Source organism: Lepisma saccharinum, chromosome 13, assembly GCF_977018435.1.
Source record: "Lepisma saccharinum chromosome 13, izLepSacc3.1, whole genome shotgun sequence".
Lineage (NCBI taxonomy): Eukaryota > Metazoa > Arthropoda > Insecta > Zygentoma > Lepismatidae > Lepisma > Lepisma saccharinum.
The window spans coordinates 15165549-15186632 of NC_139241.1; the positions used below are offsets into that span (position 1 = coordinate 15165549).

The 21084-nt window shown below is 37.2% G+C and overlaps 8 non-coding genes across 8 annotated transcripts; all 8 read right to left on the reverse strand.

The window, feature by feature from the left end:
• Window positions 1-2416: 2416 nt before the first annotated feature.
• Window positions 2417-2534, reverse strand: LOC145997745 (U5 spliceosomal RNA). The gene has a single exon (XR_014443140.1). It is a non-coding gene; the product is annotated as a U5 spliceosomal RNA (small nuclear RNA).
• A 2623-nt stretch (window positions 2535-5157) lies between these two features.
• Window positions 5158-5275, reverse strand: LOC145997636 (U5 spliceosomal RNA). The gene has a single exon (XR_014443034.1). It is a non-coding gene; the product is annotated as a U5 spliceosomal RNA (small nuclear RNA).
• A 1562-nt stretch (window positions 5276-6837) lies between these two features.
• LOC145997797 (U5 spliceosomal RNA) lies at window positions 6838-6955 on the reverse strand. Its single transcript, XR_014443188.1, has one exon. It is a non-coding gene; the product is annotated as a U5 spliceosomal RNA (small nuclear RNA).
• A 1562-nt stretch (window positions 6956-8517) lies between these two features.
• Window positions 8518-8635, reverse strand: LOC145997619 (U5 spliceosomal RNA). Its single transcript, XR_014443018.1, has one exon. It is a non-coding gene; the product is annotated as a U5 spliceosomal RNA (small nuclear RNA).
• Window positions 8636-14936: 6301 nt separating this feature from the next.
• On the reverse strand, window positions 14937-15054 carry LOC145997657 (U5 spliceosomal RNA). Its single transcript, XR_014443054.1, has one exon. It is a non-coding gene; the product is annotated as a U5 spliceosomal RNA (small nuclear RNA).
• Window positions 15055-16606: 1552 nt separating this feature from the next.
• LOC145997658 (U5 spliceosomal RNA) lies at window positions 16607-16724 on the reverse strand. Its single transcript, XR_014443055.1, has one exon. It is a non-coding gene; the product is annotated as a U5 spliceosomal RNA (small nuclear RNA).
• A 1563-nt stretch (window positions 16725-18287) lies between these two features.
• LOC145997680 (U5 spliceosomal RNA) lies at window positions 18288-18405 on the reverse strand. The gene has a single exon (XR_014443076.1). It is a non-coding gene; the product is annotated as a U5 spliceosomal RNA (small nuclear RNA).
• A 1562-nt stretch (window positions 18406-19967) lies between these two features.
• On the reverse strand, window positions 19968-20085 carry LOC145997644 (U5 spliceosomal RNA). The gene has a single exon (XR_014443042.1). It is a non-coding gene; the product is annotated as a U5 spliceosomal RNA (small nuclear RNA).
• Window positions 20086-21084: the final 999 nt, after the last annotated feature.

The window sequence follows — 21084 nt, forward strand, 5'->3', positions numbered from 1 at the left end:
ACGTAATAATTCTCGGCATCAAAGCAAGTTACATTTCGACAATTGTAAATTAGAGAGAAAGAAATAAGTAAAAGGAATTTTGTGTTCCAAAATTTCCTATCGTACGCTAACGACTTCTTTTTCACAATGTTACTTCCATACAGGGTTGGCAAATTTGTGTTCTTTTGTTTGTTTTAACATGCTTTTAATGTTGATTTGTCGAAAAGGATATATTTTTTTTTAAAAAAAATAAAACTTTTAAACAAAATGCCAAGATGACAATTTTTTAAGAATAATGAAAAATAATGTATCTGTAGAACGTCCAAGGATTGATTGTGTTCATATTACAAGCAAACGCTTGACTAACTTCTTAAAAAACACATTTATGTTAGTCTTAAATCTCTCCTGTACGCTGTTCGAGAAGCTCGAACTAATACACAGTTTCCAGGCCTCACTGAGTCCAAGTGGTAGCTTCTGATTAATTATCATCGTGAATGGATCTAAATCTTAAACATCTGCATAAATCATAGCCAAGAATTTTAAACGTGGCCCACGGTATTCATCACCATATGTGTGTTATTTGATGTACATTTTGAACCACTGAGCAGATTCTAATGCACAATAAGGAGAATGATACACATTTAAAGAAAACGCGTAGTTACAAAACACACAAATAATCACAAACTATCAAACATCAAGTATCAGAATGTGTTTTAAACAAATCTGAAAAGAAACATGTTTCAAACGCTTTGTTTAAACATTTGAAATAAACAAAGAAATATGTTTTAAACGGAGAAAACATATTGTTTAAAACACTTTGTTTTGATCATGCTAACTCTGTTTCCATACAATCCTCCCTGTGAAGTCATTTCCATGTTCGGCTTCGTTTGTGAAATGACAAGAGCATTTGGAAATTTAGCAGCAAGCGCTAACGTGTAGGTTCCGTTGGAAATTGCTGTTTTACTTGCTGAAACATAAAACCTCGTTTTGTGTGATTTTCGTTTCTTAAAACGAGAGAATAAGGATATAAATCCGTGCCGATATCTAATTTGCGTCATGTGCACGGACCAACGTACACAAATGATAAACCGACAGCAAATTCTGCCATCTCTCGGCCACCATTTCAACTAGTGGGAACTTGTACTTTGGCAACAAATTCCATTTCACGAAGATTTTTCAGTTTATCTGTTCTCATATGCAACACGATTACACTTTCGGGTTTCTCCCACAGGCATGCTTAATAATGTTTCGTAAAGAAACCAAACCGAAGCAAGAAAGAAAATTACCGCAGTTATTTCGGTTGTGACGGGTCACTTTCATGTCATGCGATTCTTTTACGTACTTATATGTAGTGATGGAATCTCGAAATTTACTATAGATTGGGAAATAGCCATGAATATAAAACAAGATAGTTCCGTGGAAATTACTTAACGTAATAATTCTCGGCATCAAAGCAAGTTACATTTCGACAATTGTAAATTAGAGAGAAAGAAATAAGTAAAAGGAATTTTTTGTTCCAAAATTTCCTATCGTACGCTAACGACTTCTTTTTCACAATGTTACTTCCATACAGGGTTGGCAAATTTGTGTTCTTTCGTTTGTTTTAACATGCTTTTAATGTTGATTTGTCGAAAAGGATATATTTTTTTTAAAAAAATAAAACTTTTAAACAAAATGCCAAGATGACAATTTTTTAAGAATAATGAAAAATAATGTATCTGTAGAACATCCTAGGATTGATTGTGTTCATATTACAAGCAAACGCTTGACTAACTTCTTAAAATACACATTTATGATAGTCTTAAATCTCTCCTGTACGCAGTTCGAGAAGCTCGAAGTAATCCTCAGTTTCCAGGCCTCACTGAGTCCAAGTGGTAGCTTCTGATTAATTATCATCGTGAATGGATCTAAATCTTAAACATCTGCATAAATCATAGCCATGAATTTTAAACGTGGCCCACGGTATTCATCACCATATGTGTGTTATTTGATGTACATTTTGAACCACTGAGCAGATTCTAATGCACAATAAGGAGAATGATACACATTTAAAGAAAACGCGTAGTTACAAAACACACAAATAATCACAAACTATCAAACATCAAGTATCAGAATGTGTTTTAAACAAATCTGAAAAGAAACATGTTTCAAACGCTTTGTTTAAACATTTGAAATAAACAAAGAAATATGTTTTAAACGGAGAAAACATATTGTTTAAAACACTTTGTTTTGATCATGCTAACTCTGTTTCCATACAATCCTCCCTGTGAAGTCATTTCCATGTTCGGCTTCGTTGTGAAATGACAAGAGCATTTGGAAATTTAGCAGCAAGCGCCCATACAGATCCTCCTGCCTGCAAATTTCAGAAGGTGAGAGATTATCAAGCTGAGCAAGAGCACACATTTCCACCTACAGTTTTCGTTGTGTTTGCTAATCGGGCTCAGTTTGTACCAAGCCTTTATAAAAAATAATATTACACTCGTTTGTTGTTCCCCTCCATGGAAATCTTTAGTAAAAGGCGAAAGATTTTTGCGTATGAAGGGAAACCAGAGTTGTTTCCAGGCTTTTTTTTTTTTTTTTTTTTTTTTTTTTTTTTTTTTTTTTGCTAGTGTTAACCCGTTGAGAGGGTTATGCCCTCACTTCGGTAAGTGATTTCATTGTAAGTTATGTGTCTTTCATCATTTTGGATGGTCTAAGTGCTTTTTTATATTGCAGAAAATTTTTCTTATTAAGATTGGTGATGCGTATGTGTTATCTTACTTTTGGGCGTGGTTGAGAAGATTGTAAATATGGATTTCGATATTTGGAGTCGGAGTATTGTTGGTACTGCTTAGGCTGTAGTGGTGGGATAAATATGGCATGATAACTGCGATGGATGATATATATCGTATTCGTGTTTCTGTGGGTCTAGATCATCTAGATAACATGAATACATGGTGAGCAGGTGTTGTAATGGCGTATAAATATGTGTAGGTGCTGCATCATGTCGGATATCAAGATGAATGGTATTCCAGAATACTGGGTTTTCGGATATCATGGCTTTGTTTATGTATCGTTGGCGAAGGCTCTCGACGTGATACAGAATAGTCGGGAAGGAAATTCTGTCATACAGTAGTGCTGTGGGATAAGGTAATTTAATCCGGAAAGCCAATCTAAATGCGTGCCGTTCAAAGATTTCCAGTTGGTCGTAGAAGGAGGCAGAAGCGTCATTCCAAGCAATATGCCCGTGAGTGATGGCTGGGCGCAAGAACATTTTGTAGGTGGTTAGGACTGTTGTCGGGTGTAATCCCCAAGATGTACCCACCAGTTTCCATAATAGGTTTAGGCGGTTCTTTACCTTCTTCTTTATCCTTTCTAAGTGTGGGCGCCAGGTCAGTTTTTCATCTATGGTAACCCCAAGGTATGTTACGTGTTTTGAAGGTAAGATGCGTCTCCCCTCTATTTTAATCTCCAAGAGTTTGGGGTTTCGGTGTACTTTGGAGTGACAGTGGGGAGGTAGGAAAACTACTGCCTGAGTTTTTGAAGAGTTTATTGATAGTTTCCATTGGTTGCACCAGCGAATAAAGGAGTCTACGGCCTTTTGGAGTGTTTTATTAATGGATTGAACTGTTTTCCCGTTTCCAGGCCACCAATTTTTCCTAGCCTATGTTGCAGTTCTATTCACTGCTCATGGGAACGTGTAGGTTCCGTAGGAAATTGCTGTTTTACTTGCTGAAACATAAAACCTCGTTTTGTGTGATTTTCGTTTCTTAAAACGAGAGAATAAGGATATAAATCCGTGCCGATTTCTAATTTGCGTCATGTGCACGGAGCAACGTACACAAATGATAAACAGACAGCAAATTCTGCCATCTCTCGGCCACCATTTCAACTAGTGGGAACTTGTACTTTGGCAACAAATTCCATTTCACGAAGAATTTTCAGTTTACCTGTTCTCATATGCAACACGATTACACTTTCGGGTTTCTCCCACAGGCATGCTTAATAATGTTTCGTAAAGAAACCAAACCGAAGCAAGAAAGAAAATTACCGCAGTTATTTCGGTTGTGAAGGGTCACTTTCATGTCATGCGATTCTTGCACGTATAGATGTAGTGATGGAATCTCGAAATTTACTATTGATTGGGAAATAGCCATGAATATAAAACAAGATAGTTCCGTGGAAATTACTTAACGTAATAATTCTCGGCATCAAAGCAAGTTACATTTCGACAATTGTAAATTAGAGAGAAAGAAATAAGTAAAAGGAATTTTGTGTTCCAAAATTTCCTATCATACGTTAACGACTTCTTTTTCACAATGTTACTTCCATACAGGGTTGGCAAAAATGTGTTCTTTTGTTTGTTTTAACATGCTTTTAATGTTGATTTGTCAAAAAGGATATATTTTTTTTTAAAAAATAAAACTTTTAAACAAAATGCCAAGATGACATTTTTTTAAGAATAATGAAAAATAATGTATCTGTAGAACATCCAAGGATTGATTGTGTTCATATTACAAGCAAACGCTTGACTAACTTCTTAAAATACACATTTATGTTAGTCTTAAATCTCGCCTGTACGCTGTTCGAGAAGCTCCAACTAATCCACAGTTTCCAGGCCCCACTGAGTCCAAGTGGTAGCTTCTGATTAATTATCATCGTGAATGGATCTAAATCTTAAACATCTGCATAAATCATAGCCATGAATTCTAAACGTGGCCCACGGTATTCATCACCATATGTGTGTTATTTGATGTACATTTTGAACCACTGAGCAGATTCTAATGCACAATAAAGAGAATGATACATATTTAAAGAACACGCGTAGTTACAAAACACACAAATAATCACAAACTATCAAACATCAAGTATCAGAATGTGTTTTAAACAAATCTGAAAAGAAACATGTTTCAAACGCTTTGTTTAAACATTTGAAATAAACAAAGAAATATGTTTAAACGGAGAAAACATATTGTTTAAAACACTTTGTTTTGATCATGCTAACTCTGTTTCCATACAATCCTCCCTGTGAAGTCATTTCCATGTTCGGCTTCGTTGTGAAATGACAAGAGCATTTGGAAATTTAGCAGCAAGCGCCCATACAGATCCTCCTGCCTGCAAATTTCAGAAGGTGAGAGATTATCAAGCTGAGCAAGAGCACACATTTCCACCTACAGTTTTCGTTGTGTTTGCTAATCGGGCTCAGTTTGTACCAAGCCTTTATAAAAAATAATATTAGACTCGTTTGTTGTTCCCCTCCACGGAAATCTTTAGTAAAAGGCGAAAGATTTTTGCGTTTGAAGGGAAACCAGAGTTGTTTCCAGGCCACCAATTTTTCCTAGCCTATGTTGCAGTTCTATTCACTGCTCATGGGAACGTGTAGGTTCCGTAGGAAATTGCTGTTTTACTTGTTGAAACATAAAACCTCGTTTTGTGTGATTTTCGTTTCTTAAAACGAGAGAATAAGGATATAAATCCGTGCCGATTTCTAATTTGCGTCATGTGCACGGAGCAACGTACACAAATGATAAACCGACAGCAAATTCTGCCATCTCTCGGCCACCATTTCAACTAGTGGGAACTTGTACTTTGGCAACAAATTCCATTTCACGAAGAATTTTCAGTTTACCTGTTCTCATATGCAACACGATTACACTTTCGGGTTTCTCCCACAGGCATGCTTAATAATGTTTCGTAAAGAAACCAAACCGAAGCAAGAAAGAAAATTACCGCAGTTATTTCGGTTGTGAAGGGTCACTTTCATGTCATGCGATTCTTGCACGTATAGATGTAGTGATGGAATCTCGAAATTTACTATTGATTGGGAAATAGCCATGAATATAAAACAAGATAGTTCCGTGGAAATTACTTAACGTAATAATTCTCGGCATCAAAGCAAGTTACATTTCGACAATTGTAAATTAGAGAGAAAGAAATAAGTAAAAGGAATTTTGTGTTCCAAAATTTCCTATCATACGTTAACGACTTCTTTTTCACAATGTTACTTCCATACAGGGTTGGCAAATTTGTGTTCTTTTGTTTGTTTTAACATGCTTTTAATGTTGATTTGTCGAAAAGGATATATTTTTTTTAAAAAAAAAAAAACTTTTAAACAAAATGCCAAGATGACATTTTTTTAAGAATAATGAAAAATAATGTATCTGTAGAACATCCAAGGATTGATTGTGTTCATATTACAAGCAAACGCTTGACTAACTTCTTAAAATACACATTTATGTTAGTCTTAAATCTCGCCTGTACGCTGTTCGAGAAGCTCCAACTAATCCACAGTTTCCAGGCCCCACTGAGTCCAAGTGGTAGCTTCTGATTAATTATCATCGTGAATGGATCTAAATCTTAAACATCTGCATAAATCATAGCCATGAATTTTAAACGTGGCCCACGGTATTCATCACCATATGTGTGTTATTTGATGTACATTTTGAACCACTGAGCAGATTCTAATGCACAATAAAGAGAATGATACACATTTAAAGAACACGCGTAGTTACAAAACACACAAATAATCACAAACTATCAAACGTGAAGTATCAGAATGGGTTTTAAACAAATCTGAAAAGAAACATGTTTCAAACGCTTTGTTTAAACATTTGAAATAAACAAAGAAATATGTTTTAAACGGAGAAAACATATTGTTTAAAACACTTTGTTTTGATCATGCTAACTCTGTTTCCATACAATCCTCCCTGTGAAGTCATTTCCATGTTCGGCTTCGTTGTGAAATGACAAGAGCATTTGGAAATTTAGCAGCAAGCGCCCATACAGATCCTCCTGCCTGCAAATTTCAGAAGGTGAGAGATTATCAAGCTGAGCAAGAGCACACATTTCCACCTACAGTTTTCGTTGTGTTTGCTAATCGGCCTCAGTTTGTACCAAGCCTTTATAAAAATAATATTAGACTCGCTTGTTGTTCCCCTCCACGGAAATCTTTAGTAAAAGGCGAAAGATTTTTGCATATGAAGGGAAACCAGAGTTGTTTCCAGGCCACCAATTTTTCCTAGCCTATGTTGCAGTTCTATTCACTGCTCATGGGAACGTGTAGGTTCCGTAGGAAATTGCTGTTTTACTTGTTGAAACATAAAACCTCGTTTTGTGTGATTTTCGTTTCTTAAAACGAGAGAATAAGGATATAAATCCGTGCCGATTTCTAATTTGCGTCATGTGCACGGAGCAACGTACACAAATGATAAACAGACAGCAAATTCTGCCATCTCTCGGCCACCATTTCAACTAGTGGGAACTTATACTTTGGCAACAAATTCCATTTCACGAAGAATTTTCAGTTTACCTGTTCTCATATGCAACACGATTACACTTTCGGGTTTCTCCCACAGGCATGCTTAATAATGTTTCGTAAAGAAACCAAACCGAAGCAAGAAAGAAAATTACCGCAGTTATTTCGGTTGTGAAGGGTCACTTTCATGTCATGCGATTCTTGCACGTATAGATGTAGTGATGGAATCTCGAAATTTAGTATAGATTGGGCAATAGCCATGAATATAAAACAATATAGTTCCGTGGAAATTACTTAACGTAATAATTCTCGGCATCAAAGCAAGTTACATTTCGACAATTGTAAATTAGAGAGAAAGAAATAAGTAAAAGGAATTTTGTGTTCCAAAATTTCCTATCATACGTTAACGACTTCTTTTTCACAATGTTACTTCCATACAGGGTTGGCAAATTTGTGTTCTTTTGTTTGTTTTAACATGCTTTTAATGTTGATTTGTCGAAAAGGATATATTTTTTTTTTAAAAATAAAACTTTTAAACAAAATGCAAAGATGACATTTTTTTAAGAATAATGAAAAATAATGTATCTGTAGAACATCCAAGGATTGATTGTGTTCATATTACAAGCAAACGCTTGAATAACTTCTTAAAATACACATTTATGTTAGTCTTAAATCTCGCCTGTACGCTGTTCGAGAAGCTCCAACTAATCCACAGTTTCCAGGCCCCACTGAGTCCAAGTGGTAGCTTCTGATTAATTATCATCGTGAATGGATCTAAATCTTAAACATCTGCATAAATCATAGCCATGAATTTTAAACGTGGCCCGCGGTATTCATCACCATATGAGTGTTATTTGATGTACATTTTGAACCACTGAGCAGATTCTAATGCACAATAAAGAGAATGATACACATTTAAAGAATACGCGTAGTTACAAAACACACAAATAATCATAAACTATCAAACGTCAAGTATCAGAATGTGTTTTAAACAAATCTGAAAAGAAACATGTTTCAAACGCTTTGTTTAAACATTTGAAATAAACAAAGAAATATGTTTTAAACGGAGAAAACATATTGTTTAAAACACTTTGTTTTGATCATGCTAACTCTGTTTCCATACAATCCTCCCTGTGAAGTCATTTCCATGTTCGGCTTCGTTGTGAAATGACAAGAGCATTTGGAAATTTAGCAGCAAGCGCCCATACAGATCCTCCTGCCTGCAAATTTCAGAAGGTGAGAGATTATCAAGCTGAGCAAGAGCACACATTTCCACCTACAGTTTTCGTTGTGTTTGCTAATCGGGCTCAGTTTGTACCAAGCCTTTATAAAAAATAATAATAGACTCGTTTGTTGTTCCCCTCCACGGAAATCTTTAGTAAAAGGCGAAAGATTTTTGCGTATGAAGGGAAACCAGAGTTGTTTCCAGGCTTTTTTTTTTTTTTTTTTTTTTTTTTTTTTTTTTTTTTGCTAGTGTTAACCCGTTGAGAGGGTTATGCCCTCACTTCGGTAAGTGATTTCATTGTAAGTTATGTGTCTTTCATCATTTTGGATGGTCTAAGTGCTTTTTTATATTGCAGAATATTTTTTCTTATTAAGATTGGTGATTCGTATGTGTTATCTTACTTTTGGGCGTGGTTGAGAAGATTGTAAATATGGATTTCGATATTTGGAGTCGGAGTATTGTTGGTACTGCTTAGGCTGTAGTGGTGGGATAAATATGGCATGATAACTGCGATGGATGATATATATCGTATTCGTGTTTCTGTGGGTCTAGATCATCTAGATAACATGAATACATGGTGAGCAGGTGTTGTAATGGCGTATAAATATGTGTAGGTGCTGCATCATGTCGGATATCAAGATGAATGGTATTCCAGAATACTGGGTTTTCGGATATCATGGCTTTGTTTATGTATCGTTGGCGAAGGCTCTCGACGTGATACAGAATAGTCGGGAAGGAAATTCTGTCATACAGTAGTGCTGTGGGATAAGGTAATTTAATCCGGAAAGCCAATCTAAATGCGTGCCGTTCAAAGATTTCCAGTTGGTCGTAGAAGGAGGCAGAAGCGTCAATCCAAGCAATATGCCCGTGAGTGATGGCTGGGCGCAAGAACATTTTGTAGGTGGTTAAGACTGTTGTCGGGTGTAATCCCCAAGATGTACCCACCAGTTTCCATAATAGGTTTAGGCGGTTCTTTACCTTCTTCTTTATCCTTTCTAAGTGTGGGCGCCAGGTCAGTTTTTCATCTATGGTAACCCCAAGGTATGTTACGTGTTTTGAAGGTAAGATGCGTCTCCCCTCTATTTTAATCTCCAAGAGTTTGGGGTTTCGGTGTACTTTGGAGCGACAGTGGGGAGGTAGGAAAACTACTGCCTGAGTTTTTGAAGAGTTTATTGATAGTTTCCATTGGTTGCACCAGCGAATAAAGGAGTCTACGGCCTTTTGGAGTGTTTTATTAATGGATTGAACTGTTTTCCCAAGAGCTAGGAAAGCAGTGTCATCTGCAAATTGGAATACGTGTGTGCTGGTATCCATGGTCGGCATATCTGTTACATACATTAAATATAATAGCGGTGACAAAACAGACCCCTGTGGGACTCCTGTGTGCAAGAAGATGGGATAGGATGTTGCCGAGTTCAGAGAGATGTATGCCATGCGGCCTGCCAGGAACGAATGGATAAGGCGAATGTAGCATTGAGGAAGCTGGAATTTGTGGAGTTTATATATTAATCCCGAATGCCATACTTTGTCAAACGCCTTTTCGAGATCGAATAAAAGAAGACACGATGGCAAGGACTTGTTATAGTGGTTTGTTATAGTAGTTATCAATCTCAGAAGTTGGTCGTTGAGGCTGATAGATGGTCGGAAGCCTGCTTGATGTGCGGGTAGGAGCTTCTTGGATGAAAGGTGTTGGTGCAATCTGCGTACAAGTACTTTTTCAAAGATTTTGCTGAGGGTCGATGTGAGCTGTATTGGTCTGTAAGAGGATACTTCGCGAACAGGTTTCCCGGGTTTGGCGAACAGCAGCATTTTGGAAACTTTCCATTCTGTCGGAAAGTAGCCTGTTCGTAGTATATATGTATATATGGTGGCCAGGATGAGCAGAAAGGTTCTTGGAGCCTCTCTGACGAGTCGGTAGGTTACCGAGTCGAAGCCTGGAGCAGTGTTTCTTTTCCGAGATATGGCGCATTCTATGTCTTCTGGTGTTATAGGTGAGGTTAGAGGTTCATTTTCATCCATACTATGGTCATTGTTAGGTTTGAGAGCTCGGTTATGTGGGTTTGAGACACGTTGTACTGTACGTGAAAGGGTTGTTTTGTGTAATGGTTTAGTTTGTGGTGTAAAGATTCCTTGAAAGTGGTGTGCAAAGACGTTTGCTTTCTCTTGGTCGTCGTCTATGGATTTCCCATCGACTATAATGGGATATGTAGTTCTTGACCTTTTCCCTGTGAGTTTGTTAAATTGCTGCCAGTATTTGGATGGATGTGATGTATCAGCCAGTGTATTGCACGTTTTTATCCAATTCCTTCTTTTATATGCAATGATATAGTTTTGTACCGTTCGGAGGAGTTGTCTATGATGCCGTAACGCTTCAGGATTTTTTGTTACAGCATACTCTCGGAAGGCACGCCTGGAGGCTGAAATCAGTTTTAGATAGTTCGGCGGTAATTTTGGTTTATATAGATTGATGGTTTGAAGTGGGATGGTATTTTTCGCAGCTTCGGTTAAGGCAGAAGTGAGTAATGGGACTACATCATCCAGATCCCTATCGTTTGTTGGCGTATCTGCGTTTTGCACGGTGTTTTCGATTGCATTACGATATTTTTCCCAGTCTGCTTGATCGTAGGAGTACCTTGTTATGAGAAAGGGTTTGTGAGGAGTTGGTGCAGGTGCGTCAACTGTAAAGATTATAGGTGCGTGATCGCTACCAATGGGTTCAAGTACATCCACGTTGCTATTTGTAAGGAGGGAAGTCGATGTAAGTACAACATCTGGAGAAGTACTGCTGATTGGTCTAGATGGTTTCGGAAGTTGGTGGAAATGGCAATTTTGGCAGCTGTCTATAGTTTGGTGAAATTGTCGCTTTTCGGCTTGTGGTCGACTATGGAGATTTATGTCGGCCATGATTATGTAATGCTTGTAGTTGTTTTCGATATAGTTGATAAAGTTGTATGGTATAGGATGTCCAGGCCGGACATAGATGGTTGCTAGGGTAATGCTTCTGTGCCTCAGATATATTGTTGCTATGCTGTATTCCGGCAAGTTGAAATGCGGTGGTAATGTGTGTTCTCTGTGCGGATATGATTTTCGAAAGCCAATTGCAGTCCCTCCATTTGCACGTTGAGCTTCCGTTGGCCCATCATGTCGAATCAGAGTATATCCGCTGATCTTGGGTTTGAGTTTTGGCGTTAGGAATGTTTCGTTGAGGGCGAAAGCTGATATATTCTTTTCCTGCAAGACAGTCTCAAATAAGCTTTTGTGTTTTGTTAAAGAGCGAATATTTAAGAAGAGAAAATAATAGCCCATGATTGTTATGAAGAGTCTGAAAACTGTTTTAGGATGTACTTGTGTTTTCAAGAGGGTTGATATTGAAATGGACATGTGGTCCCGTATACGTAGCGTGTAACTGCAGTTTGAAAAGTGTTTTTGCAGCGAGTATGACTTGGTCCAGAATATGTGTGCGTAGAAATGGCTGGATGTTTTGAGTTGTAATAGTAAAGAATCGTAGCAGATCTTCCACAGTGATTGGGTCCATTAGTGAATTTGCCGGTTTGGTTGAGCTATCTATAGTTCGGATGGGAACAACAAGCTCAGGGTGATTTGGTTCTGGGTTAGGTCTGGCTTGGCATTTATAGCTGTAAGTAGGATGTCCTTCAGAGCATGTGTTGCATTTAGGCGGGTTCTGGATGTTTGTACAAGTGTTGGTAGAATGTGGCCCAGAACAGTATCCACAGATTGCTGAATTTGGACAGTTGGTTGTAGTGTGCTGATTGTATGTTTGACAACGTTCACAACGCACGGGCAGTGGTGTTGACGTCCTGGAAGGTTCGACTCTGTGCTTTCGACAATATATATAGGCTCCATTGTGCAATAGTTCGTCCACGGTATCTTTATCTACTGTCAGTATTCGAACCATATAGGTTGGTCCGTTGTCATTTCGGATTCTCATGCACTTGTGGATGGTGTGACCTTCTGCCTGAATTTCTTCAGCGATTTCTGTTTCGGTGTATTCAGGGGGAACACCCCGAATCACAACTGATAGCATTGGTGCTCGTTTAGGCGGAGGAGGTTGCTTTGGACGTGTAGAGGTTAGTGGCTTCATATTGGCATTTGTACCAAAAATTTGGTAGGAGGCCTTGTCTCTGATAATGGTGGAGAAATGTGGGTCAGTAGATTTTATAAGTATTCCGTTCCTGGTGAAGACTATTTCATTAACTGAAGCTCTTGGCACATATTTTAGGATTTGATTTAGGATATGTTTTGGCGTCTTGTATTTGGTGTCGTAGTTCGAAAGAAGGAAATTGTACAACACTGGTGTCTGTGTGTTTACGTCGGTTTTGTTCTGTCTGGAGTCTGTTCTCTCTGGAAGTTTCTGCTTTTTGTTGGCAAGTGGTGACCTAGATCGATCGCGGGAATCCATGGAAGAGCTTCGGGAATTTGGATTTTCTAGCTTGTTCCGGCCTCTGGCTCTGACATCTCTAGGGACAGTACCCCCAACTTGTTGGGGGAGCCCTTTATGCATCGCTTCCCTTGCACTACTTTGCAATCGGCGAGTGAGTGTGGAAGCTGCACTTTGCACGTGATGGAGAGAGTCAGAGTCAAAGTCTCGGAACAGACACTTACCAAACAAGATTTTAGAACCAAGCAGTCACTGAGAAACGAGGACAGAAACCAGAGCCAACGAAAGAAAGAAAGGATTGGTACTGTGACCAGAGCTCTACGGGTGAATGTTTGGGGCTACAACCTAGTTGCGGCCACCTGAAAAGTGTCGTTCGAGCTAGATATCCCTTCGCAGCAAGGCGTTCAACAATGTACCTCGGAAACACCAAACCACTGTATAGACTGCAATTACCTCCAGTCGTCCGTTCCAAACGTACTGAAATTACAGTCACAGCGAATGTTCCAAGGGGGTTTTCTCTCGACGCACTGACGTGTGGTTTCCAGGCCACCAATTTTTCCTAGCCTATGTTGCAGTTCTATTCACTGCTCATGGGAACGTGTAGGTTCCGTAGGAAATTGCTGTTTTACTTGCTGAAACATAAAACCTCGTTTTGTGTGATTTTCGTTTCTTAAAACGAGAGAATAAGGATATAAATCCGTGCCGATTTCTAATTTGCGTCATGTGCACGGACCAACGTACACAAATGATAAACCGACAGCAAATTCTGCCATCTCTCGGCCACCATTTCAACTAGTGGGAACTTGTACTTTGGCAACAAATTCCATTTCACGAAGATTTTTCAGTTTATCTGTTCTCATATGCAACACGATTACACTTTCGGGTTTCTCCCACAGGCATGCTTAATAATGTTTCGTAAAGAAACCACACCGAAGCAGGAAAGAAAATTACCGCAGTTATTTCGGTTGTGACGGGTCACTTTCATGTCATGCGATTCTTGCACGTATATATGTAGTGATGGAATCTCGAAATTTACTATAGATTGGGAAATAGCCATGAATATAAAACAAGATAGTTCCGTGGAAATTACTTAACGTAATAATTCTCGGCATCAAAGCAAGTTACATTTCGACAATTGTAAATTAGAGAGAAAGAAATAAGTAAAAGGAATTTTGTGTTCTTAATTTCCTATCGTACGCTAACGACTTCTCTTTCATAATGTTACTTCCATACAGGGTTGGCAAATTTGTGTTCTTTCGCTTGTCTTAACATGCTTTTAATGTTGATTTGTCGAAAAGGATATATTTTTTTTTAAAAAATAAAACTTTTAAACAAAATGCCAAGATGACAATTTTTTAAGAATAATGAAAAATAATGTATCTGTAGAACATCCAAGGATTGATTGTGTTCATATTACAAGCAAACGCTTGACTAACTTCTTAAAATACACATTTATGTTAGTCTTAAATCTCTCCTGTACGCTGTTCGAGAAGCTCGAACTAATCCACAGTTTCCAGGCCTCACTGAGTCCAAGTGGTAGCTTCTGATTAATTATCATCGTGAATGGATCTAAATCTTAAACACCTGCATAAATCATAGCCATGAATTTTAAACGTGGCCCACGGTATTCATCACCATATGTGTGTTATTTGATGTACATTTTGAACCACTGAGCAGATTCTAATGCACAATAAAGAGAATGATACACATTTAAAGAAAACGCGTAGTTACAAAACACACAAATAATCACAAACTATCAAACGTCAAGTATCAGAATGTGTTTTAAACAAATCTGAAAAGAAACATGTTTCAAACGCTTTGTTTAAACATTTGAAATAAAAAAAGAAATATGTTTTAAACGGAGAAAACATATTGTTTAAAACACTTTGTTTTGATCATGCTAACTCTGTTTCCATACAATCCTCCCTGTGAAGTCATTTCCATGTTCGGCTTCGTTGTGAAATGACAAGAGCATTTGGAAATTTAGCAGCAAGCGCCCATACAGATCCTCCTGCCTGCAAATTTCAGAAGGTGAGAGATTATCAAGCTGAGCAAGAGCACACATTTCCACCTACAGTTTTCGTTGTGTTTGCTAATCGGGCTCAGTTTGTACCAAGCCTTTATAAAAAATAATATTAGACTCGTTTGTTGTTCCCCTCCACGGAAATCTTTAGTAAAAGGCGAAAAATTTTTGCGTATGAAGGGAAACCAGAGTTGTTTCCAGGCCATCAATTTTTCCTAGCCTATGTTGCAGTTCAATTCACTGCTCATGGGAACGTGTAGGTTCCGTTGGAAATTGCTGTTTTATTTGTTGAAACATAAAACCTCGTTTTGTGTGATTTTCGTTTCTTAAAACGAGAGAATAAGGATATAAATCCGTGCCGATTTCTAATTTGCGTAATGTGCACGGACCAACGTACACAAATGATAAACCGACAGCAAATTCTGCCATCTCTCGGCCACCATTTCAACTAGTGGGAACTTGTACTTTGGCAACAAATTCCATTTCACGAAGAATTTTCAGTTTACCTGTTCTCATATGCAACACGATTACACTTTCGGGTTTCTCCCACAGGCATGCTTAATAATGTTTCGTAAAGAAACCAAACCGAAGCAAGAAAGAAAATTACCGCAGTTATTTCGGTTATGACGGGTCACTTTCATGTCATGCGATTCTTGCACGTATATATGTATTGATGGAATCTCGAAATTTACTATAGATTGGGCAATAGCCATGAATATAAAACAAGATAGTTCCGTGGAAATTACTTAACGTAATAATTCTCGGCATCAAAGCAAGTTACATTTCGACAATTGTAAATTAGAGAGTAAGAAATAAGTAAAAGGAATTTTGTGTTCCAAAATTTCCTATCATACGCTAACGACTTCTTTTTCACAATGTTACTTCCATACAGGGTTGGCAAATTTGTGTTCTTTTGTTTGTTTTAACATGATTTTAATGTTGATTTGTCGAAAAGGATATATTTTTTTTAAAAAATAAAACTTTTAAACAAAATGCCAAGATGACATTTTTTTAAGAATAATGAAAAATAATGTATCTGTAGAACATCCAAGGATTGATTGTGTTCATATTACAAGCAAACGCTTGACTAACTTCTTAAAATACACATTTATGTTAGTCTTAAATCTCGCCTGTACGCTGTTCGAGAAGCTCCAACTAATCCACAGTTTCCAGGCCCCACTGAGTCCAAGTGGTAGCTAGCTTCTGATTAATTATCATCGTAAATGGATCTAAATCTTAAACATAGCCATGAATTTTAAACGTGGCCCACGGTATTCATCACCATATGTGTGTTATTTGATGTACATTTTGAACCACTGAGAAGATTCTAATGCACAATAAAGAGAATGATACTCATTTAAAGAAAACGCGTAGTTACAAAACACACAAATAATCACAAACTATCAAACGTCAAGTATCAAAATTTGTTTTAAACAAATCTGAAAAGAAACATGTTTCAAACGCTTTGTTTAAACATTTGAAATAAACAAAGAAATATGTTTTAAACGGAGAAAACATATTGTTAAAAACACTTTGTTTTGATCATGCTAACTCTGTTTCCATACAATCCTCCCTGTGAAGTCATTTCCATGTTCGGCTTCGTTGTGAAATGACAAGAGCATTTGGAAATTTAGCAGGAAGCGCCCATACAGATCCTCCTGCCTGCAAATTTCAGAAGGTGAGAGATTATCAAGCTGATCAAGAGCACACATTTCCACCTACAGTTTTCGTTGTGTTTGCTAATCGGGCTCAGTTTGTACCAAGCCTTTATAAAAAATAATATTAGACTCGTTTGTTGTTCCCCTCCACGGAAATCTTTAGTAAAAGGCGAAAAATTTTTGCGTATGAAGGGAAACCAGAGTTGTTTCCAGGCCACCAATTTTTCCTAGCCTATGTTGCAGTTCTATTCACTGCTCATGGGAACGTGTTGGTTCCGTAGGAAATTGCTGTTTTACTTGTTGAAACATAAAACCTCGTTTTGTGTGATTTTCGTTTCTTAAAACAAGAGAATAAGGATATAAATCCGTGCCGATTTCTAATTTGCGTCATGTGCACGGACCAACGTACACAAATGATAAACCGACAGCAAATTCTGCCATCTCTCGGCCACCATTTCAACTAGTGGGAACTTGTACTTTGGCAACACATTCCATTTCACGAAGAATTTTCAGTTTACCTGTTCTCATATGCAACACGATTACACTTTCGGGTTTCTCCCACAGGCATGCTTAATAATGTTTCGTAAAGAAACCAAACCGAAGCAAGAAAGAAAATTACCGCAGTTATTTCGGTTGTGACGGGTCACTTTCATGTCATGCGATTCTTGCACGTATATATGTAGTGATGGAATGTCGAAATTTACTATAGATTGGGAAATAGCCATGAATATAAAACAAGATAGTTCCGTGGAAATTACTTAACGTAATAATTCTCGGCATCAAAGCAAGTTACATTTCGACAATTGTAAATTAGAGAGAAAGAAATAAGTAAAAGGAATTTTGTGTTCCAAAATTTCCTATCATACGCTAACGACTTCTTTTTCACAATGTTACTTCCATACAGGGTTGGCAAATTTGTGTTCTTTCGTTTGTTTTAACACGATTTTAATGTTGATTTGTCGAAAAGGATATATTTTTTTAAGAAAAATAAAACTTTTAAACAAAATGCCAAGATGACATTTTTTTAAGAATAATGAAAAATAATGTATCTGTAGAACATCCAAGGATTGATTGTGTTCATATTACAAGCAAACGCTTGACTAACTTCTTAAAATACACATTTATGTTAGTCTTAAATCTCTCCTGTACGCTGTTCGAGAAGCTCCAACTAATCCACAGTTTCCAGGCCCCACTGAGTCCAAGTGGTAGCTTCTGATTAATTATCATCGTGAATGGATCTAAATCATAAACATCTGCATAAATCATAGCCATGAATTTTAAACGTGGCCCACGGTATTCATCACCATATATGTGTTATTTGATGTACATTTTGAACCACTGAGAAGATTCTAATGCACAATAAAGAGAATGATACTCATTTAAAGAAAACGCGTAGTTACAAAATACACAAATAATCACAAACTATCAAACGTCAAGTATCAAAATTTGTTTTAAACAAATCTGAAAAGAAACATGTTTCAAACGCTTTGTTTAAACATTTGAAATAAAAAAAGAAATATGTTTTAAACGGAGAAAACATATTGTTTAAAACACATTGTTTTGATCATGCTAACTTTGTTTCCATACAATCCTCCCTGTGAAGTCATTTCCATGTTCGGCTTCGTTTGTGAAATTACAAGAGCATTTGGAAATTTAGCAGCAAGCGCCCATACAGATCCTCCTGCCTGCAAATTTCAGAAGGTGAGAGACTATCAAGCTGAGCAAGAGCACACATTTCCACCTACAGTTTTCGTTGTGTTTGCTAATCGGGCTCAGTTTGTACCAAGCCTTTATGAAAAATAATATTAGACTCGTTTGTTGTTCCCCTCCACGGAAATCTTTAGTAAAAGGCGAAAGATTTTTGCGTATGAAGGGAAACCAGAGTTGTTTCCAGGCCACCAATTTTTCCTAGCCTATGTTGCAGTTCTATTCACTGCTCATGGGAACGTGTTGGTTCCGTAGGAAATTGCTGTTTTACTTGTTGAAACATAAAACCTCGTTTTGTGTGATTTTTGTTTCTTAAAACAAGAGAATAAGGATATAAATCCGTGCCGATTTCTAATTTGCGTCATGTGCACGGACCAACGTACACAAATGATAAACCGACAGCAAATTCTGCCATCTCTCGGCCACCATTTCAACTAGTGGGAACTTGTACTTTGGCAACAAATTCCATTTCACGAAGAATTTTCAGTTTACCTGTTCTCATATGCAACACGATTACACTTTCGGGTTTCTCCCACAGGCATGCTTAATAATGTTTCGTAAAGAAACCAAACCGAAGCAAGAAAGAAAATTACCGCAGTTATTTCGGTTGTGACGGGTCACTTTCATGTCATGCGATTCTTGCACGTATATATGTAGTGATGGAATGTCGAAATTTACTATAGATTGGGAAATAGCCATGAATATAAAACAAGATAGTTCCGTGGAAATTACTTAACGTAATAATTCTCGGCATCAAAGCAAGTTACATTTCGACAATTGTAAATTAGAGAGAAAGAAATAAGTAAAAGGAATTTTGTGTTCCAAAATTTCCTATCATACGCTAACGACTTGTTTTTCACAATGTTACTTCCATACAGGGTTGGCAAATTTGTGTTCTTTTGTTTGTTTTAACATGCTTTTAATGTTGATTTGTCGAAAAGGATATATTTTTTTTTAAAAAAATAAAACTTTTAAACAAAATGCCAAGATGACATTTTTTTAAGAATAATGAAAAATAATGTATCTGTAGAACATCCAAGGATTGATTGTGTTCATATTACAAGCAAACGCTTGACTAACTTCTTAAAATACACATTTATGTTAGTCTTAAATCTCGCCTGTACGCTGTTCGAGAAGCTCCAACTAATCCACAGTTTCCAGGCCCCACTGAGTCCAAGTGGTAGCTTCTGATTAATTATCATCGTGAATGGATATAAATCTTAAACATCTGCATAAATCATAGCCATGAATTTTAAACGTGGCCCACGGTATTCATCACCTTATGTGTGTTATTTGATGTACATTTCGAACCACTGAGCTGATTCTAATGCACAATAAAGAGAATGATACTCATTTAAAGAAAACGCGTAGTTACAAAACACACAAATAATCACAAACTATCAAACGTCAAGTATCAAAATGTGTTTTAAACAAATCTGAAAAGAAACATGTTTCAAACGCTTTGTTTAAACATTTGAAATAAACAAAGAAATATGTTTTAAACGGAGAAAACATATTGTTTAAAACACTTTGTTTTGATCATGCTAACTCTGTTTCCATACAATCCTCCCTGTGAAGGCATTTCCATGTTCGGCTTCGTTGTGAAATGACAAGAGCATTTGGAAATTTAGCAGGAAGCGCCCATACAGATCCTCCTGCCTGCAAATTTCAGAAGGTGAGAGATTATCAAGCTGAGCAAGAGCACACATTTCCACCTACAGTTTTCGTTGTGTTAGCTAATCGGGCTCAGTTTGTACCAAGCCTTTATAAAAATAATAATAGACTCGTTTGTTGTTCCCCTCCACGGAAATCTTTAGTAAAAGGCGAAAGATTTTTGCGTATGAAGGGAAACCAGAGTTGTTTCCAGGCCACCAATTTTTCCTAGCCTATGTTGCAGTTCAATTCACTGCTCATGGGAACGTGTAGGTTCCGTAGGAAATCGCTGTTTTACTTGTTGAAATATAAAACCTCGTTTTGTGTGATTTTCGATTCTTAAAACGAGAAAATAAGGATATAAATGCGTGCCGATTTCTAATTTGCGTCATGTGCACGGACCAACGTACACAAATGATAAACCGACAGCAAATTCTGCCATCTCTCGGCCACCATTTCAACTAGTGGGAACTTGTACTTTGGCAACACATTCCATTTCACGAGGAATTTTCAGTTTACCTGTTCTCATATGCAACACGATTACACTTTCGGGTTTCTCCCACAGGCATGCTTAATAATGTTTCGTAAAGAAACCACACCGAAGCAAAAAAGAAAATTACCGCAGTTATTTTGGTTATGACGGGTCACTTTCATGTCATGCGATTCTTGCACGTATTTATGTAGTGATGGAATCTCGAAATTTACTATAGATTGGGTAAAATAGCCATGAATATAAAACAAGATAGTTCCGTGGAAATTACTTAACGTAATAATTCTCGGCATCAAAGCAAGTTACATTTCGACAATTGTAAATTAGAGAGAAAGAAATAAGTAAAAGGAATTTTGTGTTCCAAAATTTCCTATCATACGCTAACGACTCCTTTTTCACAATGTTACTTCCATACAGGGTTGGCAAATTTGTGTTCTTTTGTTTGTTTTAACATGCTTTTAATGTTGATTTGTCGAAAAGGATATATTTTTTTTTTAAAAAATAAAACTTTTAAACAAAATGCCAAGATGACATTTTTTTAAGAATAATGAAAAATAATGTATCTGTAGAATATCCAAGGATTAATTGTGTTCATATTACAAGCAAACGCTTGACTAACTTCTTAAAATACACATTTATGTTAGTCTTAAATCTCGCCTGTACGCTGTTCGAGAAGCTCCAACTAATCCACAGTTTCCAGGCCCCACTGAGTCCAA